The sequence below is a fragment of the Thalassophryne amazonica genome, chromosome 11, assembly GCF_902500255.1.
Source record: "Thalassophryne amazonica chromosome 11, fThaAma1.1, whole genome shotgun sequence".
Classification (NCBI taxonomy): domain Eukaryota; kingdom Metazoa; phylum Chordata; class Actinopteri; order Batrachoidiformes; family Batrachoididae; genus Thalassophryne; species Thalassophryne amazonica.
Window position 1 is genome coordinate 40,923,586 of NC_047113.1, and position 22,901 is coordinate 40,946,486.

A 22,901-nucleotide genomic window follows, 5' to 3' on the forward strand; every position below is an offset into this window, starting at 1 on the left:
ATTGTATAACAGACTCCTTTTCCAACGAGAGGTGGAGGTAGTTTTCCTGCCGTGCGGATTGCTGGGTGCAAACGCGCCCACATTTAATTGTTTTCTTTGTTCTCGCCAGCAGTACCAGGTCCGACACGCGGAGGCAGTGGCCACCTGGGAATTCGGGACTTGGCGGCTCCAGTATTCCCGGGGTCTGGTGGCGGAGGAAATCGTGTGGTTCCGGTTCTGCTTTGGACAGACGTCTCCTATCTTCGAGCCTGCCCACACGACACATCTTTGTGAATTGACTTTTGTCCATTGTTGTAATCTGTTGTATTTGTTGTGCACATTCACAACAGTAAAGTGTTGTTATTTGACCTACTCCATTGTCCGTTCATTTGCGCCCCCTGTTGTGGGTCCGTGTACCTACACTTTCCCAACACCTCTCTCATCTTTCTAAGTACGAGAACTTGCACAATCAGGGACTGACTAAATACTTTTTTGCCCCACTGTACTTTGACAAGCCTTTCCATTTCTGTTGACCCCATAACATTGTCATACATGTCATGGTATCTCCATGATAGTTACTGTACGTGTGATAATAGCAGTTTTACCTCGGACATGCTGCTGTTGTTCCTGCATACATTGCATGGAACAAGCACAGTGTGTTATGTCTTTACACCATGGTCTTGATCATGAATCGCTTGTTAGACTCGGTTCTTTGGGTCTGTCCTGGATCAATGAGACTCTGTTATTACAAACAAGGACAGTTTATTTATTTCATGTAAAGTCAATCATACCAGATCTGGGGTTCTCACTGTCCCGAGGTCACGCAGGAAGTCGTTCAGGAAAGAGACTCCGAACACAGTTAACAGTAAGGTTTTTGTAGACATCCATTGACATCATTGATAAAGAAGTGATCCTCCCATGTGTGTGCTTACATGATCAAAAAATGCCATGTCATGTTAAGGCCATGTGGCTAACTGGGTCAAACTTGAAAGATGTAAAAACAGAGCCTTGAGTTGGTGAAACCACTGGCTGTTGTCTTTTCACATGATAACAAGATAATGAAAGATGCGAGCTTTTACAAGATATACTTTTGGTCAGTGGTGGGCACAGGTAACCACCAGGTTAGCTTCAATAACCATTAATCTGATAACTGAAAAGTTATCTTTTATGACGCTAAACTGATAAACTGATAAAAAAAAATGTATCTTTATTACAGATAACCAATAACCGATAACTTTTTTCAGACGCAGCCAAATCAGATTACACTGTTGGCTTCTGATAAACCAGTTTCACTTTAAGTGCTGCAGGGGCTTCTGGGTAAATTCAAGGATCACAAACACAAAAAGAATGTACAAAAAAATTAAAACCCCAAATACTGTCATCATCTTTGAAAAGCAGTAAAACACAGCATTAGAAGCCACAGTTTATCTCAGTATTATATACACCGTCATTTACAACCCCAATTCCAATGAAGCTGGGACGTTGTGTAAAATGTAAATAAAAACAGAATATGATGATTTGCAAATCCTCTTCAACCTATATTCAATTGAATACACCACAAAGACAAGATATTTAATGTTCAAACTGATAAACTTTATTGTTTTTGTGCAAATATTTGCTCATTTTAAAATGGATGACTGCAACATGTTTCAAAAAAGTTGGGACGGGGCAACAAAAGACTGGAAAAATTGATGAATGTTCAAAGAGCAAACCAAAGAACACCTAATTGGAAACAGGTGAGTGTCATGATTGGGTATAAAAGGAACATCCCCAAAAGGCTCAGCCATTCACAAGCAAAGATGGGGTGAGGATCACCACTTTGTGAACAGCTGCATGAAAAAATAGTCCAACAGCTTAAGAACAATGTTTCTCAATGTTCAGTTGCAAGAAATTTAGGGATTCCATCATCTACAGTCCATAATATAATCAGAAGATTCAGAGAATCTGGAGAACTTTCTACATGTAAGCGGCAAGGCCGAAAACCAACATTGAATGTCCATGACCTTCGATCCCTCAGGCAGTACTGCATTAAAAACCGACATCATTGTGTAAAGGATCTTACATGGGCTCAAAAACACTTCAGAAAACCATTGTCAGTTTACACAGTTTGTCGCTAGATCTACAAGTGCAAGTTAAAACTCCACCATGCAAAGTGAAAGCCATACATCAACAACATCCAGAAACGCCGCCACTTTCTCTGGGCTCGAGCTCATTTGAAATGGACAGACACAAAGTGGAAAAGTGTGCTGTGGTCTGATGAGTCCACATTTCAAATTGTTTTTGGAAATCATGGACGTCGTGTCCTCCGGACAAAAGAGGGAAAAGACCATCCAGATTGTTACCAGTGTAAAGTTCAAAAGCTGGCTTATGTGATGGTATGGGGGTGTGTTAGTGCCCATGGCATGGGCCACTTACACATCTGTAATGGCACCATCACAGATGTGATACTGAAAGGTACATCCAGGTTTTGGAGCAACACATGCTGCCATCCAAGCAACCTTTTTTTCAGGGATGTCCCTGCTTATTTCAGCAAGACAATGCCAAGCCACATTCTGCACGTGTTACAACAGTGTGGCTTCGTAGTAAAAGAGTGCGGGTACTAGACTGACCTGCCTGCAGTCCAGACCTGTCGCCCATTGAAAATGTGTGGTGCATTATGAAGAGCAAAATATGACAACTGAGACCCCGGACTGTTGAACAACTGAAGTCGTACATCAAGCAAGAATGGGAAAGAATTCCACCTACAAAGCTTCAACAATTAGTGTCCTCAGTTTCCAAATGCTTATTGAGTGTTGTTAGAAGGAAAGGTGATGTAACACAGTGGTAAACATACCACTGTCCCAGCTTTTTTTAAATGTGTTGCTGGCATCCATTTCAAAATGAGCAAATATTTGCACAAAAACAATAAAGTTGATCAGTTTGAACATTAAATATCTTGTCTTAGTGGTGTATTCAATTGAATAATGTTGGGGAAAGTGTAGTGACACGGACCCACAACAGGGGGCGCAAATGAACGGTCAATAGATGAGCCAAAAGGTAACAATTTAATGTTGTGAATGTGCACAACGATTATACAGACAATCACAGAATCTGATAGCAGTCAATACACCAAGGTGACGTGTGGGCATGCTTGAGGATAAAAGACGTCTGTCCTGAGAAGAGCCGGGACCACATGATTTCCACCGCCACAGAATCTGTTGAATACTGGAGCCGCCAAGTCCCGAATTCCCAGGTGATCACCGTCCCTGACTGTCGGATCTGGTACTGCTGGCGAGGAGCACAAACAGTGAGATGTGGGTGTGTGCACACCCAGTAACAAAAACAGTCAGAAGGTGGAAAGTCACCTCCACCTCTAATCACACACTCGTGCAGCTCCTGTTAAACCACTTATCTGGTTTGGATGTGAAGCGAAGCCGTCGCTGTTCACACCAAACGCCAATCCAGCTGATAAGGCACACCACAGGAAAACGGCTGCAAAAGAGTTCAGACTATTATTTAGTTTTAAGTCAGCAGAGAAATTACCTTCACAGGTAGATGATATCTCGGCAACGAGGTGGAGATGACGTCCGGTCTTTATGGAGTGAGATGATGTAGTGTAGATGGGTGACAGCTGTCAAGAGATAATGAGTGACAGCTGTCACCCCCGGCTGTGTCCGTGGCGGCAGCGCCCTCTCGTGCCTGAAGCCCGCACTTCAGGCAGGGCGCCCTCTGGTGGTGGGCCAGCAGTACCTCCTCTTCTGGCGGCCCACACAACAGAATATAGGTTGAAGAGGATTTGCAAATCATTGTATTCTGTTTTTTATTTACATTTTAAACAATATCCTAACTTCACTGGAACTGGCGTTGTAGGTTGTGAAGGGTTGTTGTCTGATCATTTCTTAATAACATTTACATTTACTCTGATGGACTACCCAGCAGTGGGGAATAAGTTTCATTACACTAGAAGTCTTTCAGAAAGCGCTGTAACTAGGTTTAAAGATATGATTCCTTCTTTATGTTCTCTAATGCCATATACCAACACAGTGCAGAGTAGCTACCTAAACTCTGTAAGTGAGATAGAGTATCTCGTCAATAGTTTTACATCCTCATTGAAGACAACTTTGGATGCTGTAGCTCCTCTAAAAAAGAGCGCTTTAAATCAGAAGTGCCTGACTCCGTGGTATAACTCACAAACTCGTAGCTTAAAGCAGATAACCCGTAAGTTGGAGAGGAAATGGCATCTCACTAATTTAGAAGATCTTCACTTAGCCTGGAAAAAGAGTCTGTTGCTCTATAAAAAAGCCCTCCGTAAAGCTAGGACATCTTTCTACTCATCACTAATTGAAGAAAATAAGAACAACCCCAGGTTTCTTTTCAGCACTGTAGCCAGGCTGACAAAGAGTCAGAGCTCTATTGAGCTGAGTATTCCATTAACTTTAACTAGTAATGACTTCATGACTTTCTTTGCTAACAAAATTTTAACTATTAGAGAAAAAATTACTCATAACCATCCCAAAGATGTATCGTTATCTTTGGCTGCTTTCAGTGATGCCAGTATTTGGTTAGACTCTTTCTCTCCGATTGTTCTGTCTGAGTTATTTTCATTAGTTACTTCATCCAAACCATCAACATGTTTATTAGACCCCATTCCTACCAGGCTGCTCAAGGAAGCCCTACCATTATTTAATGCTTCGATCTTAAATATGATCAATCTATCTTTGTTAGTTGGCTATGTACCACAGGCTTTTAAGGTGGCAGTAATTAAACCATTACTTAAAAAGCCATCACTTGACCCAGCTATCTTAGCTAATTACAATTTGTTCATGTAAATGGGGAATCTTCTTCACAGACTAAAGTTAATTATGGAGTTCCACAAGGTTCTGTGCTAGGACCAATTTTATTCACTTTATACATGCTTCCCTTAGGCAGTATTATTAGACGGTATTGCTTAAATTTTCATTGTTACGCAGATGATACCCAGCTTTATCTATCCATGAAGCCAGAGGACATGTTGTGAAAGTGTCGTGACACGGACCCACAACAGGGGGCGTTAATGAACGGACAATGGATAAGCCAAAAAGTAACAATTTAATGTTGTGAATCGCACAACAACGTACAGACAATAACAATATGGTGGACTGTCAATCATACACCAGGTGACGTGTGGGCAGGCTCGACGATAGAAGACGCCTGGAGAGAGAAGAGCTGGATCCCCACACAGCTTCCAACACCAACGGAGCTGAAGAACACCGGAGCCGCCAAGCCCTGCGCCCCAGGTGGCCGCTGTCTTCAGCAGTCAGACCCGGTACTGCTGGCAGAGAACAGAGACAGTCCAGATGAGTGTGAGTTCGCACACTCAGTAATCCCACAGTCTGTATTAAGTAAAGGAGGGAAAACCTCCACCTCCAATCACACACACTCGTGCAGCTCCTGGTCAACCACTTATCTGGGTTGGGGTGTGAGGCGAAGCCGTCGCTGTCACACCAAACGCCAATCCCTCAGATAAGGACACACTCCAGGAAAACGGCTGCAACAGAAGTTCAGGTTATTACACACAAAGTGTCAGTCAGCAGAGAAATTACCTGAATGGTAGTTGATTTCTCGGCGAGGAGGTGGAGTTGCAGTCCGGTCTTTGTAGTGGTGGTGATGGGTGACAGCTTGTGTTGATTGATGACAGCTGTCACCTCCAGCCGATGCCCTCTCGTGCTTGAAGCCCGCACTTCAAGCAGGGCGCCATCTTGTGGTGGTGGGCCAGCAGTACCTCCTCTTCAGCGGCCCACACAACAGGACACACACCAATTAGCTAAACTGCAGGATTGTCTTACAGACATAAAGACATGGATGACCTCTAATTTCCTGCTTTTAAACTCAGATAAAACTGAAGTTATTGTACTTGGCCCCACAAATCTTAGAAACATGGTGTCTAACCAGATCCTTACTGTGGATGGCATTACCCTGACCTCTAGTAATACTGTGAGAAATCTTGGAGTCATTTTTGATCAGGATATGTCATTCAAAGCGCATATTAAACAAATATGTAGGACTGCTTTTTTGCATTTACGCAATATCTCTAAAATCAGACAGGTCTTGTCTCAGAGTGATGCTGAAAAACTAATTCATGCATTTATTTCCTCTAGGCTGGACTATTGTAATTCATTATTATCAGGTTGTCCTAAAAGTTCCCTAAAAAGCCTTCAGTTAATTCAAAATGCTGCAGCTAGAGTACTGACGGGGACTAGAAGGAGAGAGCATATCTCACCCATATTGGCCTCTCTTCATTGGCTTCCTGTTAATTCTAGAATAGAATTTAAAATTCTTCTTCTTACTTATAAGGTTTTGAATAATCAGGTCCCATCTTATCTTAGGGACCTCGTAGTACCATATCACCCCAATAGAGCGCTTCGCTCTCAGACTGCAGGCTTACTTGTAGTTCCTAGGGTTTGTAAGAGTAGAATGGGAGGCAGAGCCTTCAGCTTTCAGGCTCCTCTCCTGTGGAACCAGCTCCCAATTCAGATTAGGGAGACAGACACCCTCTCTACTTTTAAGATTAGGCTTAAAACTTTCCTTTTTGCTAAAGCTTATAGTTAGGTCTGGATCAGGTGACCCTGAACCATCCCTTACTTATGCTGCTATAGACGTAGACTGCTGGGGGGTTCCCATGATGCACTGTTTCTTTCTCTTTTTGCTCTGTATGCACCACTCTGCATTTAATCATTAGTGATCGATCTCTGCTCCCCTCCACAGCATGTCTTTTTCCTGGTTCTCTCCCTCAGCCCAACCAGTCCCAGCAGAAGACTGCCCCTCCCTGAGCCTGGTTCTGCTGGAGGTTTCTTCCTGTTAAAAGGGAGTTTTTCCTTCCCACTGTAGCCAAGTGCTTGCTCACAGGGGGTCGTTTTGACCGTTGGGGTTTTACATAATTATTGTATGGCCTTGCCTTACAATATAAAGCGCCTTGGGGCAACTGTTTGTTGTGATTTGGCGCTATATAAAAAAAAATTGATTGATTGATTGATTGATTGAAGACAATAAACCCTGTTTTTAACCACCTCGTGCCTATGCTAAATCCTTGAGGGTGCTACATAGATCTTTCCAGGATGCATATGCTGTATGTGAAAGTGAGAATGGGGCTTAACCTTCATCAGAAGGTTAAAAAAAAGAAGTGCACTTGGATGATCAGTCCTCAGCAGTCCAACTCCACAAAAATTAACATATAGGCTAAACATAGCCTGCAGCTGCTAACAAATAAATCACAAGCCAAAAAGAAAAAAAGCCTTACTCGGCTTATATGCCAACACACACACACACAGATATATATACGAGTATACGAGGGTTGTCAATAAAGTAACGGTCCTTTTTATTTTTTTCAAAAACTATATGGATTTCATTCGTATGTTTTTACGTCAGACATGCTTGAACCCTCGTGCGCATGCGTGAGTTTTTCCACGCCTGTCGGTGACGTCATTCGCCTGTGAGCACTCCTTGTGGGAGGAGTCGTCCAGCCCCTCGTCGGAATTCCTTTGTCTGAGAAGTTGCTGAGAGACTGGCGCGTTGTTTGATCAAAATTTTTTCTAAACCTGTGAGACACATCGAAGTGGACACGGTTCGAAAAATTAAGCTGGTTTTCAGTGAAAATTTTAACGGCTGATGAGAGATTTTGATGTGATTCTGTCGCTTTAAGGACTTTTCACGGTGCGAGACGTCGTGCAGCGCTCTCAGGCGGCGTCATCAGCCTGTTCAAGCTGAAAACCTCCACATTTCAGGCTCTATTGATCCAGGACGTCGTGAGAGAACAGAGAAGTTTCAGAAGAAGTCGGTTTCAGCATTTTATCCGGATATTCCACTGTTAAAGGAGATTTTTTTAATGAAAGACGTGCGGACGGATCCGCGCGTCGGGACGCAGCCGGTGCGGTGCAGCGGCACAGGAAAAACACCTCTGTGTTGATAACCATTTGTAAAATCCAGGCGGCTTTTGATGGCTTTCAGTGGAGTGAGTATATGAGAAATTGTTTAACAGGCAGGACATGTTCCAACTTGTCCTTAAGACTTTCAACGGAGGTGTTTTTCCTGTGGCGGAGCGTCGCGGCGGCTGCGTCCCGACGCGCGGACCCGTCCGCACGTCTTTCATTAAAAAAATCTCCTTTAACAGTGGAATATCCGGATAAAATGCTGAAACCGACTTCTTCTGAAACTTCTCTGTTCTCTCACGACGTCCTGGATCAATAGAGCCTGAAATGTGGAGGTTTTCAGCTTGAACAGGCTTATGACGCCGCCTGAGAGTGCTGCGCGACGTCTCGCACCGTGAAAAGTCCTTAAAGCGACAGTATAACCTCAAAATCTCTCATCAGCCGTTAAAATTTTCACTGAAAACCAGCTTAATTTTTCGAACCATGTCCACTTCGATGTGTCTCACAGGTTTAGAAAAAATTTTGATCAAACAACGCGCCAGTCTCTCAGCAACTTCTCAGACAAAGGAATTCCGACGAGGGGCTGGACGACTCCTCCCACAAGGAGTGCTCACAGGCGAATGACGTCACCGACAGGCGTGGAAAAACTCACGCATGCGCACGAGGGTTCAAGCATGTCTGACGTAAAAACATATGAATGAAATCCATATAGTTTTTGAAAAAAATAAAAAGGACCGTTACTTTATTGACAGCCCTCGTATATATCTAACTGAATCAAGCGTGAGCAGCAAAGCTGGCTGAAACGCCACAGTTATTGCAGATACTGGAAAATCACTATCTGCATATTCAGATCATTTCCATCTTACTGGCAGTCTACAGATTCCATTTATGTAAAAAGTGTGTGTGTGTGTGTGTGTGTGTGTGTGTGTGTGTGTGTGTGTGTGTGTGTGTGTGTGTGTGTGTGTGTGTGTGTGTGTGTACTGGCAGGCTGGCAGCAAGGTACTGTAGGTCACATCACATTTAATAGAGACCCCTGTGAAAGACAGACAACAAAACGTATGCATTATTCCAACCTGGTCTCACGGTAAGTCGTGATTCACCAGCACGAAATATACATTAATCTATTGGTTTGTGATATTGTGACGAAAAGCGCCTCATTTTCATCACGGCAGCACAAATTCATTCTAATTCATTCCGTGATGGCTACACGAAATTAAAAGTGAAGCAGGGGGTCGGGGGTGGTTATGGTTAAGGTTACGGTCGGGGGTAGGAGTAGGGTTAGGAACACTGAGTTTAAAAAGCCCTGTCACGAAAATTCGACTCATTTCGCCACGGGAGCATGAAAAAAAAAACTTGAGACTGGGCTGATTATTCTAATCCAATTATATTTGTTCCGCAAATCTGATTCGTTAATCGTGTGGGATTTCAGACCCTAAAATATTGAATAGACGGTGTCAAAAAATTCGACCGTTTCACATTTGATGTATAACTCCACACCCTTACCGCATTGCTGCGCAGGTGTCACTAATGGATATGTCAGCTGAGAGCAACAGAAATTAGTGCAGCAATGATGATGCCGAAATGAATGGATTTAACTGGATTGATTGATGGATTTACCATGGATTTAACTCAATGCAGCTGAGGAGATGGAGAAATCTGTGGGTCTGCTCACAGAATTTCCAGTTTTGTGTGAAGATGCTGCTACGGTTAGCTTTGGCGAGCCGACCACACCCTTTCACACAGAATTATTTACAGAAAAATAAAGCATGCAAATGATGGAACTGGATTAGAATGGGAATAACTCTGTTGTGTCTGATGATTTGCCAAGGTTCATACTGGATTACGGTCGCAAATACCCATTTTACAGGCTCTGCTAATGCATCGCCGATACACTCCTTTTTAAAATCAATTTGCGACCGTAAAATCAGCATGAGTTATTCCATAATTTAAGTGATTACTGAGAAATATCCATGCAAGCTGTCAAATCTTGCTGAAAAAAGATGTGTAATAGATAGCCAAGAAAAGAGGAAAATAAGTGTATAAGGAGGATGCTGGCTAAAGTACATCAGGAAACTGTAAGTAAGGAAGACAACTGTATGTCACAAAGCACACACCGGGTAGAACAAATATAAAGCTTTCCTCAGCCCTGTCAAAGACAAACATCATTATTTAAGTAATTGCAAATTGTAAATTCACAAACCAGTAGTGTGGATGCAATCAGAACTTTGGCTAGTTGCCTTAAGGATGGAAATCAATAGTATAATTATCGGACAAACACTTTTTACAGCTCAGCATAATGTATAGCCAATAAAGCACAACAAAAGAGAAAATACTTGTCATTTGTGTACTGCATCATGAGTAATATGTATGCAGGTGTTTTATTTTAACAGTAGTTAGTCAGTGTTTTATTAGTTTTAAGTGTATAATGTGAAACTGTTGAAAGGACAGTAAACCATAAACACTGAACAAAAAAATGTAAAGAATACATATTTGTTATGGTGTTAGATCAATGTCCTTCATGAACAAAGTGGACTCTGGGTACAAGGAAAGGTGCATGTTGACACTGTAAACACTTTAGCTTTGGTGACCTGACTGGGGGATGTCACTATAGGTGGAAATGATCAAAAACTTTGAAAATAGCAGATTTACATGTTCCAACTACATCACATTGCAACGTGTGAGTTGTAAGCTTGTAGATCTGAATTGAGTGGCATCCTTTGATCAAAGTATAAAATAGTGGTTAAGGTGTTATTAATAAAAGCAACTAAGAGTTAATCAGGATATGAATATGGTATTGTTTTCTAATACTTTAGACATAACTAGATTTAGTTGTAGCACACCACATGATGCACTTTGCTATGAGGTGAGTACATTACATGTTTGATTTGAACGTTTATGGAGACATAAATCTCTTAGATCCATAGCTGCTATGGGAAAAAGGGATGGTGGGGGGGGGGAAGCGATTTTATTTATATCAAAGGCTAAACATTTATATGAATGACTGACGCACACCAGCAAAAGGAGTGGGCAGGTTGAGCCTACTCTCTTCGCTAAGCGAGTTGTTGGCGGTCAACACCGTGTAGGGCTTCAGCGGGTCTTCGTGTCCACGCCACATGTCTGCAATGCCGCCACACCAGTCTTTGAAGTATTGTGCTTGGTTGTGAGTTAGCAGCTAAGCTAATAGCAATACAGCGAATTAACAGCTCAGTATGTATACGGAAACGTGTAACAACCTGCTCGAGCAATCCCACCGCTATCACCAATGTACCTGAGCCGATGAGGGTTCATTACAGGCGTGTTGAGTATTAAAACAAGAGATAACCGAAGATCGTTCAGGCACAGCAAAATGGCTGGCTACTTTATTCTGTGCCTCTATGCTAACCACACATATACACAGGCAGGGGCATGTCGCCTCGCACCTCCCGTCCTATAGCAACACAAACATACCAAAATTAAACCCCATACAACATAATGATAAAAAGAAGCAAAGCATCAGAAAGTTTGTTACATTACCATGAAAAAAAACAAGCAGACCGGACAGCCATCAGCCCATTTATTGATCGGCTCACCAGAAAAGATCCCAGTACTGTCAATGGCCAATCCACCCCTGACTGCAACATTTTGTGGCAGTAGCCCGTGGATTACTTGTTGCCATTTAAAGCTTTGAGAGAATTTTGTCTTTTGATAAATGTCTGGCTGGGCAAAGGTAGTATACTCCCTGCTAAACACTGTCATCTTCTTCACACCTGACTAGTAGGCGGCTACCCCCTAAAGCTTTTCAGTCCAGCAGATCATGAATCAGGCAGGGACACTGCAGGAGTCCTGGAGCAGATCTGGGCCAAACAGACAGCACTTTATGCCTAATTCCTTCCTGCAGGGTTGTCTTTTTGGAGAAATGTTTGTTTAGTAAGTGCGCTCAACAATATAAATGCAACACTTTTTTGTTCCCATTTTATATACTTTGTAAAAAACTAAGACTTCTTCACTGAACACAAAACACATTTGTCTTGACTTTTGTTCACAAATTTGTTCAATCTCTGTTAGTGAAGACTTCGCCCTTGCCAGAATAACCCATCCACCAAGATTTAAAAACATGATTATTGCACAGGTATGCATTTGACTGGTCACAATACACCCCACTTTAAAATGTGCAGGTTGATCACCAGAACAGTTGCCCATGAACTGGATGTTTATTGCACTACCAGAAGACATCTCCAACCCCATTTTTAATCATAATAATAATAATAATTTCTGGATCAATAAGAGCAGTTAATATGAAATGTCAAGCACAAATAAACATACAGACAGTATAGTAAGAAGGTTTCTACAGCATCTACCTTGTTTCACTCGTGGTTACCACAGCAGATCTGAGGCAGATGTGCAAGCTGTGCACCAAATGTCTTTCTGACACATCTCCATATTGTAAAATGAGCAGGGGAAGTTTTGAACCAGGAGCTTTTTGCACTGGAAACAAGCACACTTAACCACTTTGTCACCACCCCTGTAAACATACACCTACAGTATATATATATGTATATATATATATATATATATATATATATATATATATATATAATCATATATAAACACAACAGTGTATATACAGTGAGGAAAATAAGTGTTTGAACACCCTGCAATTTTGCAAGTTCTCCCACTTAGAAATCATGGAGGGGTCTGAAATTTTTATCTTAGGTGCATGTCCACTGTGAGAGACATAATCGAAAAAAAAAATCACAATGTATGATTTTTTTAATAATTTATTTGTATGTTACTACTGCAAATAAGTATTTGAACACCTACCAACCAGCAAGAATTCTGGCTCACACAGACCTGTTAATTTTTCTTTAAGAAGCCCTCTTATTCTGCACTCTTTACCTGTATTAATTGCACCTGTTTGAACTTATCTGTATAAAAGACACCTGTTCACACACTCAATCAATCACACTCCAACCTGTCCACCGTAGCCAAGACCAAAGAGCTGTGTAAGGACACCAGGGACAAAACTGTAGACATGCACAAGGTTGGGATGGACAACAGGACAACAGGCAAGCAGCTTGGTAGAAGGCGACAACTGTTATTATTATTTATTAGAAAGTGGAAGAAACACAAGATGACTGTCAATCTCTCTCGGTCTGGGATTCCATGCAAGATCTCACTTTGTGGGGTAAGGATGATTCTGAGAAAGTTCAGAACTACACAGGAGGACCTGGTCAATGACCTGAAGAGAGCTGGGACCACAGTCACAAAGATTACATTAGTAACACATGATGCTGTCATGGTTTAAAATCCTGCAGGGCAGCAAGGTCCCTCTGCTCAAGCCATCAGATGTCCAGGCCCATTTGAAGTTCAACAGTGACCATCTGGATGATCCAGAGGAGGCATGGGAGAAGGTCATGTGGTCAGATGAAACCAGAATAGAGGTTTTTGGAATCAACTCTGCTTACAGTGTTTAGAGGATGAGAACAACCCCAAGAATCATCCCAACCGTGAAGCATGGGGGTGGAAACATCATACTCTGGGGGTGCTCTTCTGCAAAGGGGACAGGAGGACTGCACCGTATTGAAGGGAGGATGGATGGGGTCATGTATTGCGAGATTTTGGCAAACAACCTCCTTCCCTCAGTAAGAGCATTGAAGATGGATCATGGCTGGGTCTTCCAGTATCACAATGACCCCAAACACACAGCCAGGGCAACTAAGGAGGGGCTCCGTAAGAAGCATTTCAAGGTCCTGGAGTGGCCTGGCCAGTCTCCAGACCTGAACGGAATAGAAAATCTTTGGAGGGAGCTGAAACTCCAAACCTGAAAGATCTGGAGAAGATCTGTATGGAGGAGTGGCCCAGAATCCCTGCTGCAGTGTGTGCAAACCTGGTGAAAAACTACAGGAAACGTTTAACCTCTGTAATTGCAAACAAAGGCTACTGTACCAAATATTAACATTGATTTTCACAGGTGTTCAAATACTTATTTGCAGCAGTAACATACAAATAAATGATTTTAAAAAATCATACATTGTGATTTCCAGATTTCTTTTTTTAGATTATGTCTCTCACAGTGGACATGCACCTAAGATGTAAATTTCAGACCCCTCCAAGATTTCTAAGTGGGAGAACTTGCAAAATCACAGGGTGTTCAAATACTTATTTTCCTCACTGTATAGTTAAAATATAAAACTGTAAAACCAGTGATAGTGTGAAATAAATAAGTTTGGGGTAGGCAGGGTACAAGTAGGCACATAAGGTTCAACAAGTTCCACAAGGTGCATGACCATTTTCAGCCTTATGTGTCCACAGCAAAACCTGGAAATCTACTCTTACATTTCTAACCAGCTTCACAACTGCAAAACCCATGTAACCTGTTTATTATTGATTTTGTCTCTACATAGTAATTGCCTTCACTTTTGTCTGTTGTTATTGACTGTTGTGTGTTATGTGGTAGGGCCACAATGGAAAAGTGTTTGTTTACTTTTCTGTCACCCTGGTTTTATATATATATATATATATATATATATATATATATATATATATATATATATATATATACACTCAACAAAAATATAAACGCAACACTTTTGGTTTTGCTCCCATTTTGTATGAGATGAACTCAAAGATCTAAAACTTTTTCCACATACACAATATCACCATTTCCCTCAAACATTGTTCACAAACCAGTCTAAATCTGTGATAGTGAGCACTTCTCCTTTGCTGAGATAATCCATCCCACCTCACAGGTGTGCCATACCAAGATGCTGATTAGACACCATGATTAGTGCACAGGTGTGCCTTAGACTGCCCACAATAAAAGGTCACTCTGAAAGGTGCAGTTTTGTTTTATTGGGGGGGGATACCAGTCAGTATCTGGTGTGACCACCATTTGCCTCATGCAGTGCAACACATCTCCTTCGCATAGAGTTGATCAGGTTGTCAATTGTGGCCTGTGGAATGTTGGTCCACTCCTCTTCAATGGCTGTGCGAAGTTGCTGGATATTGGCAGGAACTGGTACACGCTGTCGTATACGCCGGTCCAGAGCATCCAAACATGCTCAATGGGTGACATGTCTGGTGAGTATGCCGGCCATGCAAGAACTGGGACATTTTCAGCTTCCATCAATTGTGTACAGATCCTTGCAACATGGGGCTGTGCATTATCCTGCTGCAACATGAGGTGATGTTCTTGGATGTATGGCACAACAATGGGCCTCAGGATCTTGTCACGGTATCTCTGTGCATTCAAAATGCCATCAATAAAATGCACCTGTGTTCTTCGTCCATAACAGACACCTGCCCATACCATAACCCCACCGCCACCATGGGCCACTCGATCCACAACATTGACATCAGAAAACCGCTCACCCACACGACGCCACACACGCTGTCTGCCATCTGCCCTGGACAGTGTGAACCGGGATTCATCCGTGAAGAGAACACCTCTCCAACGTGCCAAACACCAGCGAATGTCAGCATTTGCCCACTCAAGTCGGTTACGACGACGAACTGGAGTCAGGTCGAGACCCCGATGAGGACGACGAGCATGCAGATGAGCTTCCCTGAGACGGTTTCTGACAGTTTGTGCAGAAATTCTTTGGTTATGCAAACCGATTGTTTCAGCAGTCTAAGGCACACCTGTGCATTAATCATGGTGTCTAATCAGCATCTTGATATGGCACACCTGTGAGGTGGGATGGATTATCTCAGCAAAGGAGAAGTGCTCACTATCACAGATTTAGACTGGTTTGTGAACAATATTTGAGGGAAATGGTGATATTGTGTATGTGGAAAAAGTTTTAGATCTTTGAGTTCATCTCACACAAAATGGGAGCAAAACCAAAAGTGTTGCGTTTATATTTTTGTTGAGTGTATATATATATATACGAGGTCTATTAGAAAAGAAACCAACAGTTTTATTTTTTAAAAAACTATATGGATTTGAATCACGTGTGATTACATCAGCCAAGCTTGAACCCTCGTGTGCATGCGTGAGTTTTTTCACGCCTGTCGGTGACATCATTCTCCTGTGAGCACGCCTTGTGGAAGGAGTGGTCCAGCCCCCTCGTCGGATTTTCATTGTCTGAGAAGTTGCTGAGAGACTGGCGCTGTGCTTGATCAAAATTTTTTCAAAAACTGTGAGGCACATCCGAGTGGACACCATTCAAGAAATTCAGTTGGTTTTCTGTGAAAATTTTAATGGCTGATGAGACATTTTGGATTGTTTCTATTGCTGTAAGGACTTCCCACGGAGCGGGACGTCGCACAGCGCTCCGAGGCGACGTCGTCATCCTGTTTCAAGCTGAAAACCTCCAAATTTAAGCCTCTGTAGACCCAGGACATCGTGAGAGAACAGAGAACTTTCAGAAGAGGTCGGAATCAGCAGTTTATCCGGACATTCCACTGTTAAAGGAGATTTTTTTAATGAAATACGTGCGGACGGATTGGCACGCCCGCCACAGGAAAAATACCTCTGTGTTGATAACCATTTGTAAAATCCAGGCGGATTTTGGTGGCTTCCAGTTGAGTGAGTATCTGAGAAATTGTTTAACAGCAGGGCATGTTCCAACTTGTCCTTAAGGCTTCCAGCGGAGGTGAAAGCTGATGGCGCAGCAAAAGCACCACCGTGTTGAAGCCTCACAGGACATGCTGTGTGTTGTGACATGCTCACCTCGTCCACAATTTCTCGAATAGTCACACGACTGAAAAGCCACCGAAATCCGTCTGAATCTTCCGAATGGTGGAAGAGCTGGGCATGTTACAACATGTCCTGTGAGACTTCAACACGAAGGCGCTTTTGTTCCACCATCAGCTTCGTGCCGATGAATTTCGCTGCAACTCTTTTCATGGCCAAAATGCATTTTTGATCATTCATGATGTAGGAACAGATAACAAGCATCTCTTCGGAGACTACATTCAGTTTTTGTGGAAAGGCTGATAATTGTGAATGCGGCTCCTCTGATTCTTTTTCTTTTTCTTTTTCTTTTGTTGCACAGCAGAGAAACAGACGCACATGCCTTGTGTTTCTGTTGGCGCTGAGTCCTGATGCAAATTTGCAAATCACTTTGCCCAATGTTGGGCTTGTTTGTGTGTATTAAGTGGATTTCTTTCTGAGCTGTATACGCAGGAGCCTGGTTTGACAAAATCTTCTGGTAACAGACAGACAGATGTTCCTCTTCAGATTGCAATCGAAGGATAGAACATAGCTTTGAGAACAAAGCTGCCCCCTGTGATTCTGCTCACCTCTACAGCCTGAAGATGCTGAATACTTTTGCAAAAACAACAGTTGAGACCCAGCTGATCTGACTCGTGCAGAGTTAAATGATTAATGCATTTATGATGGATGCTATTTTTGTTTCTGCCACAGCGACTGTTTGAAGTTGATGGGGAGAACAAACAAAACAAACAAAAAAAAAATCTGAGCAGAATGATGAACGTATTTGCCTCGTTTTTGCTGTGAGTTTCAAAGCCTGCTGTGATAAGACAGCAGGAGATGTGGCAGCTGGCAGAATGGATGCTGTTTATGAAACGGAGAAACTTCCCAGACGCATTTAATATCTGCATCTTTACCTAAATCATCCCTGGCAGCTGGAAGAGAAGGTCCTGAGCAGGCAGTCACCAATGGTGCAGTCGCATATATCACTGAATCACACGAGAGAGACAAGGCCAAGCTGTCAGAAAATTTAACTGCACCGACTCCAGTGGCAAAACAACAAGCATATTCACTCACAACGAAATGGACGCAGAGTTGTGTTCAATATTACACTTATCATTCAGTGTCTGACAACTCTGGGGCTCTACAGCAGATGACAGAGCGGCTCAGATAACCTGAGGGATAAAAGGTGAAGGTTTCAGCAGCTTTTTAAGGCTGAGCCAGAGTCGACATGCCATGATTCCTGAAACCAGCAGCCTTAATGTGACTAACTGCCTTATGTTTTTGCTCTTGAGGGAGGTATCAAGGCAAGGCTATGAAGGAAAAAGAAACAATACCTCAAAATGTACTGCACTGTGTGGAACAGGTTGAATGGATTTAACAGAGAATGTACACTGTTCTGTAAAACTACTGCAGTCATTGTTTTAAGTCATAAGAAGCATTTACACAGTGGTAGAAAACAAAGGCCATTAGTTTGTTTTGGACTACCCTCTACCAACAGCCAACAGCCACAACAGCACCGATGGATAACACAATGTTAGCATGCTAACTCATGCCATGACAGAAAGTAAGTAAGACCCTTCGGCTGCTCCTTTGTTTGCACTCGGGGTCGCCACAGCAAATACAAGGTGGATCTGCATGTTGAATTGGCACAGGTTTTACGGATGCCCTTCCTGACGCAACTCCACCTTACATGGAGAAATGTGGCAGGGGTGGGATTTGAACCAGGAACCTTCCACACTGAAACCAAGCACACTAACCACTTGGCCACAAGTACATTGCTTGAAATATTTATCTTAGTGCTAAAGGGCCTTTCACACTGCAAGCTTCAGCGCGACGCTTTAACGCCCCCAACGCATCATAACGCCAGGCCGGTGCGTTTCCAATGTGCTGTGACGTCAGACACGTCGCTTCGGAAGAGGCAAGGGGGCAGAGATTGCGGCTATGTCACACTCTGGCTGTTTCCACAACCTGAAAAAAGTTCAGCGATCGCCATCTTGAATTTGCGTTGCCTGAACCACAAAAAAGCTTTAAAAAACAGCAGTAGAACGAGTCTCCCATCACCCTGCTAGGAGAAGCTTTTTTTCAGCTACTTTTCAGAGTGACGCCGACCAAGGGAGGACTGACGACTTAGTGGGATATCGATCGAACCGCAACAGCAGGCCGACCCGCATGGAGAAGCTGGCTTTCAGGCATCATTCCTGGGCAGACCGAGGCAGGCAGCCGGGAGTATGGAGCAGACCCACTCAGTCCGAAATCTCCCACTTTTTGGATATATGCAAAGTCCCAGTTAACAAATTAACAGATCATTAAAAATGTCCACGAATCAAAGTCAAAAGACATTTGCACAGGTAGAAGCTCTCCACTTATTGTGCTCAAATTCATATGTTAGAAATGACTCTGTCCTGATAACAACATTAAAGGCAATTACATATTTTGACGAAATTACAAGTTTAAATGACCATTAAAAAATTCATCATGAGGTTTATATCACAGAAATCCTACTTTACAATCACACTGCAATCATTGTTAAATTATTTCCTGTTGCATTTATAATAAACATTTGTATTTATTTACAGTGTCTGTTTTTATGGTTGAAATGAGATATAAATAATCTACCAGACTTTAAAAAATGTACATGTTTCCATGTTATTTTATATGTCTAAAAATAAATGTTCCTTATGTTAAACAAGAAATTATCTAATCTGAAATAACAGGTGGTTTTAATTTACAGATGAAAGGTTTCTAAAGAACCATTTATTGATTTATTTAGCTATTTTAATTACAAGTGTTCTAAACTTTAACAGTAATCAAAAATTTTGATGTAGCAAACAAAAAAAAAACATTTCCAAGGATTTTTCTTCAGAAAACTGCTTTATAAATGAGCAGTCCTGTCACACATTATGTTTTGTACAGATCAGTGGTTTCTGCACCAATCCATTTTGTAGAGATCAGTGGTTTCTGCACCAACCATTTTGTATAGATCAGTGGTTTCTGCACCGATCCATTTTGTAGAGATCAGTGGTTTCTGCACCGATCCATTTTGTAGAGATCAGTGGTTTCTGCACCAATCCATTTTGTAGAGATCAGTGGTTTCTGCCACGAGTCTTCCGTGTTTTGGCCCAATGTGTCATTCGTTCCTATTGGACAACGCGAAGGTACGTCACAGCTCAGAGTGTTGAAAGTTGGATTGGATTGAACTTTGACCGCGTCAGCCTGCTGACAAGCAGCAATGCGTGCTCCTGTCAGAAGCGTCGGTTTAGCTCAGCTTTTGACGCGATGCTTCTGACGCATCTAAAAAGCAATGCATCTCATTGAAAATAATGCTTTTTAGACCGATTTTTGACACTTCTGACGCTTCTGACGCATCTGACGCGTTCAGTGTGAAAGGCCCTTTACTCCTTTGCAACCATCTTCCATCTATCTATAAAGCAAGAAACGTCTGTCTGTGTGTGGGTATGTGGCTCGCATGTCCCTCTGACTATATGTCAGATCGGCCTCAGCTTTTAGATATGGCTTGCACATAGCACGATGATGTGCATCCTTTATTATAAAAATTTTGGGAAATAATTTTTAAAACCTTTATTTTGAAACTTTTATTTTGATTAACATTGTAACATTCATACTTCCAAGATGGTACTAATGGTTGCAAAGTTAAAAAACATCAGCTAGTTTCGTTTAACTCAGAAACATTTTAGGCCTCACCATCCACAAAGCAGCACATAGTGCAATGAAAGTGTCACTGGCCATATACAACTGACATGCTGTATTACCCATTATTATATGGTATGGGATTTTGCCAACTTCTGATTGGCCCATTCGCCACTTTCTGAGCTGTACCACATACCGAGTTGACTGCTGGTGGAGCAGAGCAGACCGTGCGTGTGAAACGAGTACACCTCGCGCACAGCGTATCGCTAGCTAATGGAGCGACGCCTTCTATTGATAACGACCAATCAGATAACGCGATACAACGCCTCCTTTGGCTGTCAATTTGTTGACAAGATCGCAGAAGACAGGTTTGTGTCTGTTAGCGACGCTGACTTAAAACAAATTTTACACAAAAAAGATGCGAAGAACACCCGCAGAAATACACAGTCAGCAGCCAACTGTTTCGCAAGTACATCACTGAAAAGGGACATGGGCCCAACTTTAAAACTTATGACAGACGGATGCTTGATGGAGTACTCGGTCGATTTTACATGGAAGCTAGACAGGCGAATGGCGAACTTTATAAGAAAACAAGCCTGATGAACAGGCATCTCCAGTCGATCGATGGGATGTCAGTTGGTGCAGTATGACAGTAATAATAAAGAGTTGAAACTTGAGATAGATTTTTCAGTTTTAGCATGTTTGACAAACTCCCAATTTTCTTGTTTATCATATAATAAAGCAGTTATAGACTTTTGATTTCGGTGTACCCGTGATTATGCGAACCTGGTCAGGATGGGGTTTACCAAAGCCTTTACACCTGACCAGGTCCGCATAATCACGGTTACACCGAAATCAAAAGTCTATAATTGTATAGAGTACAAGTCACACCAGAGTATTAGGTACATATGTTTAAAAAAAATGTATCAAGAGGAGGAAAAACATATATTTGGTCCAAAAGTTGTTTTCATTCTTGAACCGTGGCACTACTACTTCATGCAACAAGATGCAAAATCAGTTTAAATGGGACATTATTTATTTATAATTGAAATACCATGTTAGCCAGAAGAAGCTAATTGGCTAATTAAAATTATTGTAAGAGACACAAAAACATGAGGTATGTTTACCTTACTAAATCTCAATATACTTAAAAAAAATCATATTTTGTTTGATCAAAACGAGGACTTTGTTATAATCAGGCAAATCTGCTACTCCAACCCAGTCTCACGGCATGTCATGATTCAGCAGCATGAAATATATATTAATCTACTGGTTCATGATATTGTGACGAAAAGTGCCTCATTTTCGTCACGGCAGGACGAATTCATTCTAATTCATTCTGGGATGGCTGCACAAAATTAAAAGTGCAGTGGGGGGGAGGGGGGCGGGGTGGTTAAGGTTAGGGTCGGGGGTAGGAGTACGGTTAGTATTAGTGAGTTAAAAAAATAACCATGACGGAGGATGAAAAAAAACGTGAGACTGGACTGACTACTCAGCACCAATAAGGTGTTTTTAAATCATTGCTTTCAAAGCACAGAAATTTTGTAAAAAATATAATTTGATATCACTGTTAGTGAAAAATCATTTGAAGCTCCTTTCAACATTTGTTTTTATATGTCTACTGTGATATTTCAGAGACAAAAAAAAAAAGATATGGTGACTTAAACCCCAGCAAAAACAAAAACAAAAAAACAAACAAACAAAAAAAAACAACAAAAAAAAAACAACGCATATTTAAAGTTTGACCTAGATTTTCAATTTCACAGCTTTGAGTGAAGATGAGGCCTCCAAAGCAGCTAACAAATTGGCATAATGTATACTTACAATACCATTCTTGTAAATCATAATAACATCAAGAAAAAGAGGAATTTAAAGAAAATTCTCGGAATAGATTAAAGTAAAATGAAACAGTGTACAAAAATAAATAAATAAAGTAAAATCACCAGAAAACAACAGAAACAGCAATAATGAAGTCAGTTAAAATTCTGTCCAATGCAATCATGTAAAATGCCTTAAAGTGGGTTTGTTGACAGCATTTACACTCTACATCCTTATCACTTTTGTACATCTCTTTACTGTTTGCATACTGTTAATTTTTACCCAAGGCCATCAAATATGGCCATCAGGTATTGTGACTGTTTTTTGTCTGTTACAAGACATTTCACCGAGGTTAGCATGGTGACGTCACTTCCTGCTATATAGCTACTTGCTAACAGCTTTGTTTCTAGTATATTATGTAAAAGCTAGCAGAAATAAACACTTCCAAAACTGAAAATGCTGTTTTTAACCTGATAACACCTCTGGAGTCATTTATAAGACATTTTGAGGGCGTTAGCTTACACGCTAAATTTCACTAACTTAAAGCTAACTTACTATGGAATTAAATTTGTCTCATTAATAACTGCAAATGTGCAGAGGGTGATCTACAAATATTCCTTGATTTGCACAACATGAACAAATGATGATTTGATTTGAACATGTACAAATCGTATGGAAGACAATAGTAACTTGATAATGAATTAAACAGCTGTAAATTATAAAGAACACATTGCTCATTCATATGGCCAAGGGTATTTTAGCATTGTGTTATATTATTTATTATGTTTACAGTGTGGAGTCAAAAACCACAAGAATTAATTTTATCCTCTGCACAGAAAACAATACTGCCTCTGTCTTTGGCTGTTACTTCTCATGTGGAAAAATAACACTTACAAAAAAACAGAATATCAGCAGTCACATAATAGAAATATAAA